General features: G+C 46.9%; 1 long non-coding RNA gene across 1 annotated transcript; it reads right to left on the minus strand.

Moving 5' to 3' along the window:
• Positions 1–1,506: 1,506 nt before the first annotated feature.
• On the minus strand, positions 1,507–10,870 carry LOC107213186. Its single transcript, XR_001524663.2, has 4 exons — positions 10,795–10,870; positions 9,601–10,343; positions 4,953–7,461; positions 1,507–4,857 (listed from the first exon to the last, which is right to left on the minus strand). It is a non-coding gene; the product is annotated as an uncharacterized LOC107213186 (long non-coding RNA).
• Between the last annotated feature and the right edge of the window lie 868 nt (positions 10,871–11,738).

Raw genomic sequence — 11,738 nt, forward strand, 5'->3', positions numbered from 1 at the left:
ATGCGAGAGCCCAGAGCTGTTCCATAGCAGAGGCCAAGGAAAGATCCCAGAGCTGTCCTGCCTTCCCTGCAGCAGAGCTGTGGAAGGTGTTGGGCCGGGAGAAGTTAGTGAGACATAATTTGGCTCTGCATGTTTTCTTGAGGTATTCTGTCTAAGTAGGCTCAGCAGCTTTGCCGATCCCCATCTCAGTTTCCTGACCAGAGATGAGGTGCGAGGAACTGAACCACATTCCCTGGGAAGAGCTGATAGAGCCTCCCCCGCTTTTCCCCCTCCTCTGGTGCTTCAAACCAAAACAGCTGGAAACTTCTTGTGGCTGGAGATGTGCTGAGTGGCCTGGCTGGAGTTCAGGGAGAGGTAAAGCAATCCCACCCACCAGTAGCAAGGGCTCTGTGCCACCACCAGCCCTTGCGTGCCCTAAATCCTGGCTTCCTGGTAATTGCTATCTCCATAAATACCAGCGGTCCAGCAAGAGAAGGGACTCGCATCACCGGGCTGGGTTTTAGCGTGTGAAATATGAGGTGTGACACAACACACTGGCATGAGGTGAAGCAGTTGTGTGCTGATGTGGTGACACACTTGAGGCAAAACTGGAGAATTTGATCCCTTCCTGCCCACGGTCTCCCAGGCGCTGTGGTGAGGCCTGATTCGCTTTGCTCGGGATGTCGAGGGAAAATGGGACCCGGGGCCAGCACCAGCTGCAGTTCACGAACTCAGACGTGTCAGGTTGGCAAGTGCCCACCAGGCCGATGGGTTTGCTGGGCTTGGGTCCTGCCACATCTGAGTTATCCAGGCTGAGCACAGCCCAGCCAGGTTTGTCCCTGCCGAAGCTCAGGGGAGGTGAAGAATGCTGAGTTGGTTTTGGCACTGTTCTATCAGAGACCGCTTTGGCCAGTTGTTAGTCTGGCTCCAGATCCAGCTCAAAAGGTCTCCCTGCTGCACCAGTTACCCCTTTCTCCTCCCTGTAGGACCAGGATTCATTCCTATTGAATTGAAAACAACAGAGCTGCTGAAGAGCAACAGTTGTGTTTGGTTCTCCTGAGCATGCAGCCTGGGTCACAGGGACCTGTGAACACATTTCTGTACTCCCTGCACTTGCTTCTTCACCTTTCTCTCCCTCATTTCTGTTTCTGGATAACTTTTCTCCCATTTTAAGCATGATGACAGCGGTGTTACAGAGACCAAACCCCTGGACAAGGAGAATTTTCCCTCTATTGCAACACAGTTGTTAGTCCCTTCCTGTTTTCATGGCCCAGGGATAGATGATGCTGTCCATTAATGATCATGAAACTGTATCATTGTGGTCAGTGCAGCTGTAGAGCCAGAATTTCATATCTAATCTTCATGTGGTCTGACAGCAGAGCAATCACAGGGAGGTGACAGCAGGTACAAAATGCTGGGGGGTGAAAGGAGGCATCTCCTCAGTGAGATGCCTCCTGTAGCTCCAAGCAGTCCTGCATATACCTACCCATCTCCCTCCAAATGCCACTCTTGAGAGTGTTCCAGGCAATTATCTTGGGGTTCCCATGTGGATTTTATAAAAGCAGTGTCAAAACCAGCCCAACAAAGCCACACAACAGATGCTAATTTCTGTCAGTTCTAGTACAGCACTTGACCAGAGAAATGAGGACCAGCAGCGCTCCCTTGGGTGAATGTGCACATACACACTCATCCAGAAGTGTTTCTGGCTTTTTATGTAATACAAGTGTCTTGAAACAGATCTGTTTGCTCAGAAGAGCAAAGGATTAATGAATAATGTGCAATTAAAGCCTGTACAGGAGGTAGCAAGTAAGAACAGCTCCAGCTTTATTCCCTTCCCAGGATTTGTTTCATGTGCACATTGAGGAGGGCTTGTTTAAACTAATACCTCTCTTTCTCTTCTTTGGGACAGATTTCTGGTGTTGACTGCAGAGAGGAGCAAACCCCAGGAAGTTTGAAGCCTGTTTTTCCAGGTCAGGTTGTTGCCCAAATGGTGAGCACATGCACGTGGACTTTGTTTCTGTTTTGCTGTTGGGAAAACCTGGACACAGGGTTTTCCATGCACAGAGCAATGGAGAGGCAAACCTTTGGCTGAGCTGTGTCACTACACAAATAACACTTGAGTCTGAGCCCTCACCAGCAGATCAAGACCTCCATATCACTAGAAAAATGTGCTGAAGTATTCACTGCACATACTGTTCCCCCTCAAAGGAGCAGAAGTGTGCACATCATTAAAAGGAAATATTTTATGCTGATCATTCCCACATGCCTGCTCTGTATCTATCTGGGTTCTTAAGCAGCACCCATTCTGCACATAATGTCATGCATTTACATCTCACAAAGATCAGACCTCCTCAGGCTAAGGAATTGTGTTCTGGGTCCTGATAAAACCATTTTATGGAGATGAATAACTTGTGTGGTTTCATGCTTCCTTTCCCTGAAATACCATTAGATGAACATCAAGTGCTTTTGTATTTATTTGAGGGAATTTCCTTTTAGACTCTGCAGGCAGAGAAAAAAAATGGGCATGGGAAGGGAGCTGGGACTGAATGATGCCTCTGAGTGGCAGTGCCTCAGCGAGAGCCCAGGAGCTCAGCTCGCTGCCTCATTTATATCCATCAGAGGTGCCATGAGCTGCAGACTGGGATAAGTTACCTCGTCTGAAGGACTGAAATACCACATCAAAGCACCACGTGGATCAAAGGTGAAAGCAACAGGCATTCCCATCTGGCTCATCTTTCAGACCTTTCTCTCTCTCTAGTTTCCACTTTGAATCTGATAATGCGGCCTGAACGCAGCCTTTCATGCGCCTCCATTCCTCAGGGCACAGGTGGGATGGAGCGTGTTTCCTTGTCAGCAGGCTCCGTGGGGCTTGGGATTTCTTGGGGTTTGGCTTAGTTCTCAGGCATCACTGATGGAAAAGATCTATCATTTTGAACAAGGCAGAGTAAGACTGATGGAGCTGGAGCAGCAGAGCAGAGCTCTCCTGCCCCAGTATACAGTGGGGTGCAGATCTACAGAGAGAGCTCGGCAGTGAAACACCGAAATTCATCTGCAGCACGTGCCCTCCCAGGGAATCAACCCCATCATTCAGCACTTTATATGAAGAGACACTAAAGCATCCTTGAGCCTTGAAGAGGACACACTCAAACCTACAGGGTAAAACTGAGAAGTCCATGTCCACTGACATGAATGTCCCAATGGCACTTGGAAGCACCATGAAGATTTTTATGCTAAATGAAGTAAATGTAGAAGTAAATGGCTTCAGAAGCTCAGAAAGGAGCCTTTCACCCCACTGCTGTATGATTTCTGTCACAGGAGGCAGATGAAGCTGTGTTGCTCAGTCTGTATGAAAATGTGGATGTTAACTCTTCCATACTGTAGGTTTATCCTGCAGTGTTTCTTGTCAGAGGGAATTAGAGTCATCACAGCATGAAGGAAAGGTCTCATGACCTGAAAAAAAATCTTGATTCTGACATTTTCCATCATTCAGACCCTTTCACTCATGTCACCAAACTTTTGTTGAGTCCCTAGTGGCTGTCTCTGGGTGGAAGTCTCTCTTTGATAGATGTTCTCAGCTGTGTATTCTTGCTGCAGCTTGGTGTCAGAATCAATAGATGTGCTTAAGTGGGATTTGTGGAGATGCCTCCTGGATTCAGAGCTTGGTGCTACTGTGTAGGCCCTTAGTAAGTAGGTTTTGAATTATAGACCATCCTATATCTGTGGGTTCATGTAAAATGAAATATCACATTATGTTAAAGCTGAGCTGGATTCCTACATGTCAGGGTTGATCCCCAAGGTTTATAAAGCTGTTCAGACTGGCAGCAAGATGAACAAGGCAATTGTATGGTTCTTTCCCCTGCTCCAATCTGCAAAAGGAAAACATTGTGACTCACCAGCCAGAGAAGTTGTACTTTCTTCAGCAGGAAGCTTTGCAGATTCTCTGCTCCCAGATCTCATTACACTCTTCCATCCCACCACTCTGGAAAAACTCCCACGGAAAGACAGGCAGATATTTTAATCAAGAAATGGCCCTTATTTCCATTAGCAACAGCTGTTTTCCTTTTAATTCAATTCTCCATTCTGCAGTCTGTTTATGAAAGCTGCCATTAATTACGTTTTTCATCAGTCAATGTTCAGAGATGGCTAATGGCCCAGCACACCTAATTAGTCCTTCATGTATGATAATGTTTCATCAAGTCTATAGTTAGTGTGCAGGGCAGATATCCGCTGTGCAGAGGAGCTGGGAGTGGGGCTGCCCAGACTCTCCCGGGCTGGGACAGATCCAGTTACAGCCGCGTTCCTGCTGCTGCCAGCGTGGGGAGCTGGGGCTGTGATAACAGCGACTGCCAGCAGTGGCTTCCAATGGCACTCCGAGCATGCCAGCATCAGGGTGAAGAATTCAAGTTGCCTTTGGAAGCTATTTGAAGACAGGGAGTGCAGAGACTGGAATTACAGCTACTTTGGGGTTTTTTTCTAATGATGCACTTGGTAAGTGCTAGTGATGGCTAAATTCACTGTGTTAGAGTGCCCTCCTTTAGCTTCTTCTGTGCAGAAACCTTCTGGTCATCCTTGCCTAGGTATTCCCAGCTGATCCCTCAAGCCACAAAGCTGGCTGCTTGTGATGCAGAGTGTTTCCTTCTTTGTGGAGACACTGGCATGATTTAAACTTACCCAGTGATGCATCTGGGTTTAGGCAGATCTTTGGTTAGGTATTGCCAAAGGTTTGACACAACTGTCCAGAAACTATGGGCATGAAAACAACTTATCTTTGTTCAACAAGATGCAGGAGTAAGTTGAATAAATTCTTCACATATCTTAACGCTGGAGCTGGAATCACACTCAGCTGGAATTTTGCCTTTATTTTGAAGGTGTTTGCAGCTGCAAAGAATAGCAGTAGTTATTGGCAGGTAGCCTCAGGTAAGAAATATTTCAAATCCTCTGGTACAGAGATAGTTTTAAAAAAATATCCCCACCTGTCACAATCGTGTATTGCAATCCCATCAGCGTGTGTGCAGAGCTGTCTCTGTTCCCTTGCCCAGGCTGTCACCTGCAGAGTTCAGGGCATTGTGGAAAATTGCACAAACTGAGTAGGGACATGTTTTGTTTATCTTGGTAGGAAAGTGGCAAACGACCAGAGCAGGATTTGCAGTCATGTATTACATAAAGCAGTCACTCACTTTCAGCCCTTCCTGCACCTGAGGCAGTCTGGACCCACGATCCCTCTTTGCTCTCTTCATTTGCCTTCCCACAGGCAGCTGCAGGAAAGTCAAACTGATGCAGCAGCATTTGCTGTATGTAATTATAACAATGTTCAGCAGTGAGACCACCTTGCTGTGTCTGAGTAATGAGAGATGCTCTAATATTCTACCTGATGCTGCAGGTACTTCTCTGTCCTGTAGAATCACATCAGGCTTATGCAGAGGTTCTCTGGTGAGTATTCAGTTGGCCAATTTCTGTCTGTGTGACCTCACTAAATTAAAGCCTTTTGACTGTTGGAGGAATGAATCTGCCATGCTGCTGAACAGACAGAAGCTTTTTCACAAGACATCTGCTTCCAAAGCAAATGAAATCTGCTTTGATTTTCATGGCCTGTCGAGAGATGAGAGCAGCAGTGCAAGGAATCCTACAGGATTGGCTCAGAAACAGTTTAAAGGAGGATACAAAAGCAGCCAAGGTGCTGGCATTTGAGAGGAGAAAGAGAAAATGCAAGTGACCTGTTAAAGAATATGTCCTGCTCACAAAGCCTCCAGGTCTCATGCTGCAAAGGGGTATAATTGCAGACAAAATAGGTTTAGACACAGAATAACTCTGCATTTAGTATAACTCTGTCCTAACAGGATTTTTTGGCAGGGGAAGGAAGGCAAGTGTCCTACTGCTGTTCATTGTTCGGTCACCTCTTTGCTGGCTGTTTGATCACCTCAACTTTGAGCTCTCCTCTGAAATGTCTCAGCTGGAAAGTGCTGGATTTATGGAGCTCTTGCAATGGTGATATAAGAAATGTTCTAGCAGGGTGTTATGGTCCTGCTGTCAAGTCCTTCACTGGAATCCCAGAGTAATTCCAGTGCAGCTGATGGGTTACTGTCGTGTAAGTGAAGGCAGCATTCATCTCTTGGACATCACCTTTTGGCCTGTTCTGTTGGCAAATGAACCTGATGTAATATTGCAAAAACACATCCTTTGAGTGAAAGTGATAAGAAAGACAAATGTTTGACTTTAGCCAGGGAATTTAAAACTCAGAGTCCTTTGAAGATTGCTGAGTTCTGCGCTGTGTTAGTCGTCCATATCTATCTAAGAAAACACTCATTTCATCACAACTGGTGACATAAATTCAGACTTGTGAGCAAATGGCTAGGTTGAGTTAAATCACCTCTCTATCTGCTAATGGCATTTTTGCTTTTGCTTCATGATGAAGGTTATCTCCCTGTTTGGAAATTATAACCTACAACTGTTGGACAGCATTATCTGCAGACTTGGGTGAGATAATTTGTATGAAAAATCCAGGGAATCTGGAGCTTATTGGCTTCCATTCTCGTGGAAATGAAACTCTTCAGGTCTCCAGTCTCCCTCACATATTCCTGCTGCTGTACAGTGGGGAAGGAATAGCAGCTGGCAGATGATGGATAGCAATGTTGCAGCCCAAACTAAGGTTAGCAGTGACATCACTGATAGAAAGGGAAGCAGCTTGAGCTGTTTATAAAACTCCAGTTGGGAAGTTTGCCCCAGACTGCATTAGCCTCTGTTCGCTGCCTACCCTGCTTTTCCCCACTCAAATTCCAAGCTCCTTCAAGAGAAACAAACATCTGCAGAGACACAATGTTAATTGTTCTACTTAGGGCTGCTGTTTACATTTTTGGTGCAAGCAAGTCAAAGCATGTCAAGGCTATCCTGATGGCTAAAACAAGCCAGAAATCATGTTCCGGCTGAAATAACATGGGGCTGGATTCTGATCTCGCCTACCAAACCTTTTGGGATTGGCCAATGCAGGGTGGAAATCAGAACCTGTACAAATCAGAGGGAACAAAAAAAAGTAGCAGAGAGTCTGGTAAGAGGGGGGAATGTGCTGGAGCCACCAGGGAAACATCACAAGGTTAATGCAGTTTTCCATTATCTGAAAACAAGGGGATTACTCTGCATTTGTAAGCTTAAAATTGCCAGCTTCCCCGGGTTCTGCTCCCATCACAGTCCAGCCTAATGGCTCCTTATCAGGAATGATGAATCGCTCTTGAGCCTACACTTTGGTCCCTAATTTCCACTTTCCTTGCATCTGCTTAAAGTCCTTTTTAATTTTAACACATACAGCAGCCTCTGAGCCAAGCGTGGCCCTGGTGCTCACAGTCATCCTGGTAATTACCGCGCTCACCAGGTCCCTTTAGGATGCAATTTCAATGGGGTGTGACTTTCACAATATTTTTTTTCTTGTTGTTTCTCGAGCCACTCCAGGAAGGAACTGTTAAACACGAGTCTCAGCAGGATCCATCATGACTGAGGACAGAACAGAATGTAATGAAACAGGGTGAATACGTGTCTCACTGAGCAGGATATGTTCTCTTATTTATATGGTTGATAAAGCTTTGGCTGAGGTTCAAAAAGGTGTTCAGCTTTCATCTCTCTGTCTTCCTTCCTCCACTCCCCTAAATATTAATGCTGCACTCATACCTCCCATATTCGTGGCTACTTTAATTGTTTACAGGTTTTTTTAATAAAGGCTTTGACCTTTTGTCTGTGCAGTTGCACAAACCCTTCTCTGTCCTCACGCCTGTGCTCCCTCCATCGCAGTTTGTCCTTGGCTTCCCTGCGGCCCGGCTGGCTCTGTCTGAGGTGGTGCAAGGGAACAGACTCTAAATCATTGCTGTTGGGAGTTTTGGGGAGCAATTTCCCTTCTGAGGACAAGGAGGGACCACAGTGTCTCTGCCTGGGCTGTGACCCTGCTTGCATGGGGCTGTGTGTGGGCAGTGGTGTGTTGGTGTGTCCTGTGCCAGGGCATCTGGTACCCTGGACTTGTTTGAAATCAGCTTGTTGCTCTGATCTTCTCCTTTGGGCTTGGGAGGATGTGACAAGGCTGTGTGGGAAGCTGAGGTTGTGCAGGAAGTGTGTGGCAGCGCTGGGAGCTGAAGTCACATCTCCTGAGTCCCACCTGGTCCATTAACCATAAACCCATTTCCCCCAGTAACTGAGAACAACGAGAACAGTCTCTTTTACATTATTGACATGCTGGGAGAGCAGGGGCAGCTCTGTGAGAATGTAATGTGGCAAAGAAAGGGCAGCAGGATTGTGAAGTGCCAGGTGACAGTGGGAGGAAGGTTTTGTGGGGTCAGGGTGTTCCTGTTGAACCCCGAGCTTCTCAGTAAGCACCATTTAACAGCTGGGCTCCCAGGTCAGGAGGAGATGACAGGGCATCCAGTGACTGTCTATCCACATAGATATCTATGCCAGGAGCAATGGAATAATATGGAGCTCCTGCAGTGCTGACTGTTTCTTCCTGGCACCAATTTCTCCCTTTGTGGGATCCCATGTCTCAAGACACATTTCACAAAAATTGCAGCAGCTGGGAGTAAATCAATCACACTGCTCTGCTTTGATCCTGTGCTGTGCTGTTTCTGTATCAGCCAACATAAGATCATGAAATTCTCCTTTATCACCTTTTTGGCTGTGTTTGCAGTGCAAAATTATGGTACTTGAATTAGGCCCTGTGTTTATGAAAAGAGACAAGAATGATTGATATTTATGTGAGCATGAATTAAACCAGTATTTTTAATTCTATGGCAATTAGTTAAATCAGGGCAGTGACAAGTTAAAGCAGAGACATCCAATTAGGTGCTGTTACACAGGCATATGGAGAAAATGAAGACATTTTTCTGATGAAATGTGATTTGGATCAGGCACTTAAGAAGAAAAAGACTTTTTACTCCAAATAATTATTCATTTGATTGCTATCAGAACTGGAATTTACTACAGTGTCTCTGGCCAGCCTGTCCTCTCCATCTGAAGATGCTTGGGTTCCCATCCTCCCAGAAAAGACTGGTGTATATACAACGCACTAGCAAAAGGCTGTGAATGAAAAACTTACAACATCATTAATAGTTGGGAGCTGGGAAGGAGTTTGTAAGTGATACAATATAATGTTTATTTTCCCTTAGAGTTAAGGACTTTTAGGGATATCCCCAATGTGCAGGGAGACGAGCAGGCTGGCGATCTGACCCTGCTTCTATCCCTGCAAGGAACCAGGCAGCACCAAGAGTTTGCCAGCAGCCTCTGCTCCTGGTCGCACAGCTCAGCCCAGAAGGAACTCGGATTATTTTGCTGTCCCTTATCTCACACCAGCCGGGAGCTGATGCGCTCCAGAGGCCGCTGCAGGGGCAGGAGGGCAGCGATGCTGCTGGGCTGGGGCAGATGCGGGTGAGCGGGGCTGGAGCTGGAGGCACCGGGCTGGGCTGGAGCGCGTTGGGAAGCGGCAGCGCAGGGGCCCCGCGGGGGGACGGAGCGGAGGCTGCCAGGGACCGCTGGCACAGCCCCGGCACCGGGCAGAGCTCCGCGCTCCGCATCCCTGCCTGCCCCGAGCAGCCCATGAGCACTGACTGTACCCACAAAGTATTCAGGAAAATAAAAGGAAACCGTGCTTACGTTTGGGTTTTCATGGCTGGCTTTTTATGGCTGGCTTTTTACATCTCTCATTCTTATTCTTGGTCATGAAAGCAGTCGGGCTGCCCAGCAATCCAGATCTGAATTCCTTAACCTGGGAGGCATTTTGTGCAGTCTAACGTCTACCAGCCCAAGATCAAGTCAAGCATCATGCACCAGTGATCTTCACTTTCCAGGCTGGTAATTCTGGCTTTACTGGAATGAAGGACAAAGGCACTGAATAAGTAAAAGAAATAGGGGGGAGAAAAATCCATATGGAACCGACACATTGGTTGAAACATCCCATTTCCTGAAAAACTGATTTTGAGGTATCTGTCAAAGCAATCCCTGTATTTCTTATGATTATTATATCACATGGCCTTGGCGTGGATTTGGGGTATTTTGGGAGGACCACCCAGAAGTGGGCCAGGTTTGGTTATTGGATTTACTAAACAGAACAAGAAGCACAGAGCTCCTGCCTGCTGTTCAAAAATAATATCGCAAGGGAAGCAAACCACAGGGAGACCACAGGGAGGTGAAGCCCATTTTCCACTTGCTGAGGGAACTGCCCTTGCTTGCTGCAGAATGCAGTCTCCATATGCTGGGAATGATTCCCAAAAGTACTCCATCCTTGCCGACTCTGCTTCCTTTCAGAAGCTGCATCCACTGGGATGTAGGGCAAGGAAGTGGCTCTGAACAGGATACTCTGGGGTGTTTTCTCTGTGCAGTGAGGTGGAGAGAACAGCCTGTAAGAGAAAACACCAAATGGTGTTAGAGTGGAACAGAGAAAGCCTGTTTCTCCCTGTCAGTGTTTCTCAAGTTATGGCTCCTGGACCTCCCGATGGCCAAAGAGAGCTTTCTGGGCACAGCATGCAGCAGAAAGGGCTGCTCCTGCGCCAGACATGCCTCAGGGCTGACTCTTGGTGCCCTGCTCCCTTCCTGACTCAGCCAGTGGGATGGGGAAGAGGAAGATGATGTGCTGATGGAGAGAAGGGAGAGAATTTGCCCCTCCCTAAGAAGCCATTGAAATGGAGCACAGAAAACAGCAGGGGGAAAGGATAGGTGACCTGCAGGGACTGGGAATTTAGGATAGCTGTGGAAGCCAGGCTTCTTGTAATCTGCAGGAAGAAACATTGTCAGAAGGATAAATAGTGCTGAAGTAAATATGGCAGATTGTTTCAGAGAGAGATAACTCACCGTTCTGAGGCATTTGGATCTGAAAAAAGAGGCATTGGCCGTACAGGAAGCTGTGCAAGTACACAAGCTGTACTTGTAACCCAAGCACAAAGTACACCAGGATTTCCAAGCAGTAGTGGCTAAGCTGTGGTATGCATGTGGAACATATCCCAAGGGAACTGGAGGATCTGCTGACCATATCATGTGTGGGCAAGGTTTCACCACCCGCTCATCTGTGTGGATCATTACTTAAGGCATCAGCTGAATTAAATCATGCATGGACTGATAGAGGTGCAATGCTACCACAGATCTGCTGCACAGTATGGCTCAGGGCAGGAGCCAAAACTGTGACCAGCAAGACAGAACATGCCAAAATCTGTGGGCATTGACCACAGTGATTCTTGCCTACCCAAAGTCACAATATGTTTTGCAATATCAGCGTTGTTAGGTGCTGGTATGGATGGGAAGAAAGAGGCAATGGAGATCTTTAGTTCTCTGTGCATTGTCTGAGTGACTATATTATTTTCAGCTTCTCAGAAGTTAAGGGGTTAATGAGAAAAGCTTCGTCCACTGACCTCTCTCCCCCAATGTTCTTGTTGATTTCTCCTCCTCCTAGGCATGATTTTTGTTTGGGAATTAAATGTGCTTACTCATTCATATTCATTTATTACATGGACACGGTGTTTGGGTACATCATCCATCAGTGCAAATGTCACACTTTGCAAAATCCCTGTGTCCAGAGTGACAGCTGAGTTAGTGCCTGTGCTCTAGAGCAGCCCTCTTGCCAAGATTCTGCAGCTGGACGGTTTTAAACAGAACTCAGTTATGAACAGATCCACCAGAAAAAGAATCTGTGCTCACGTGTTGCTCTTGGGGAAGCTGCCGGCTCCTGTGGGCTGCTGGGCTCCTCAAGGGGACACTGAGGTGGCCATGGAAGGGCCACAGGAGGGGTTGTGATCACAAGT

This window comes from Parus major, chromosome 20, assembly GCF_001522545.3.
Source record: "Parus major isolate Abel chromosome 20, Parus_major1.1, whole genome shotgun sequence".
Taxonomy (NCBI): Eukaryota; Metazoa; Chordata; class Aves; order Passeriformes; family Paridae; genus Parus; species Parus major.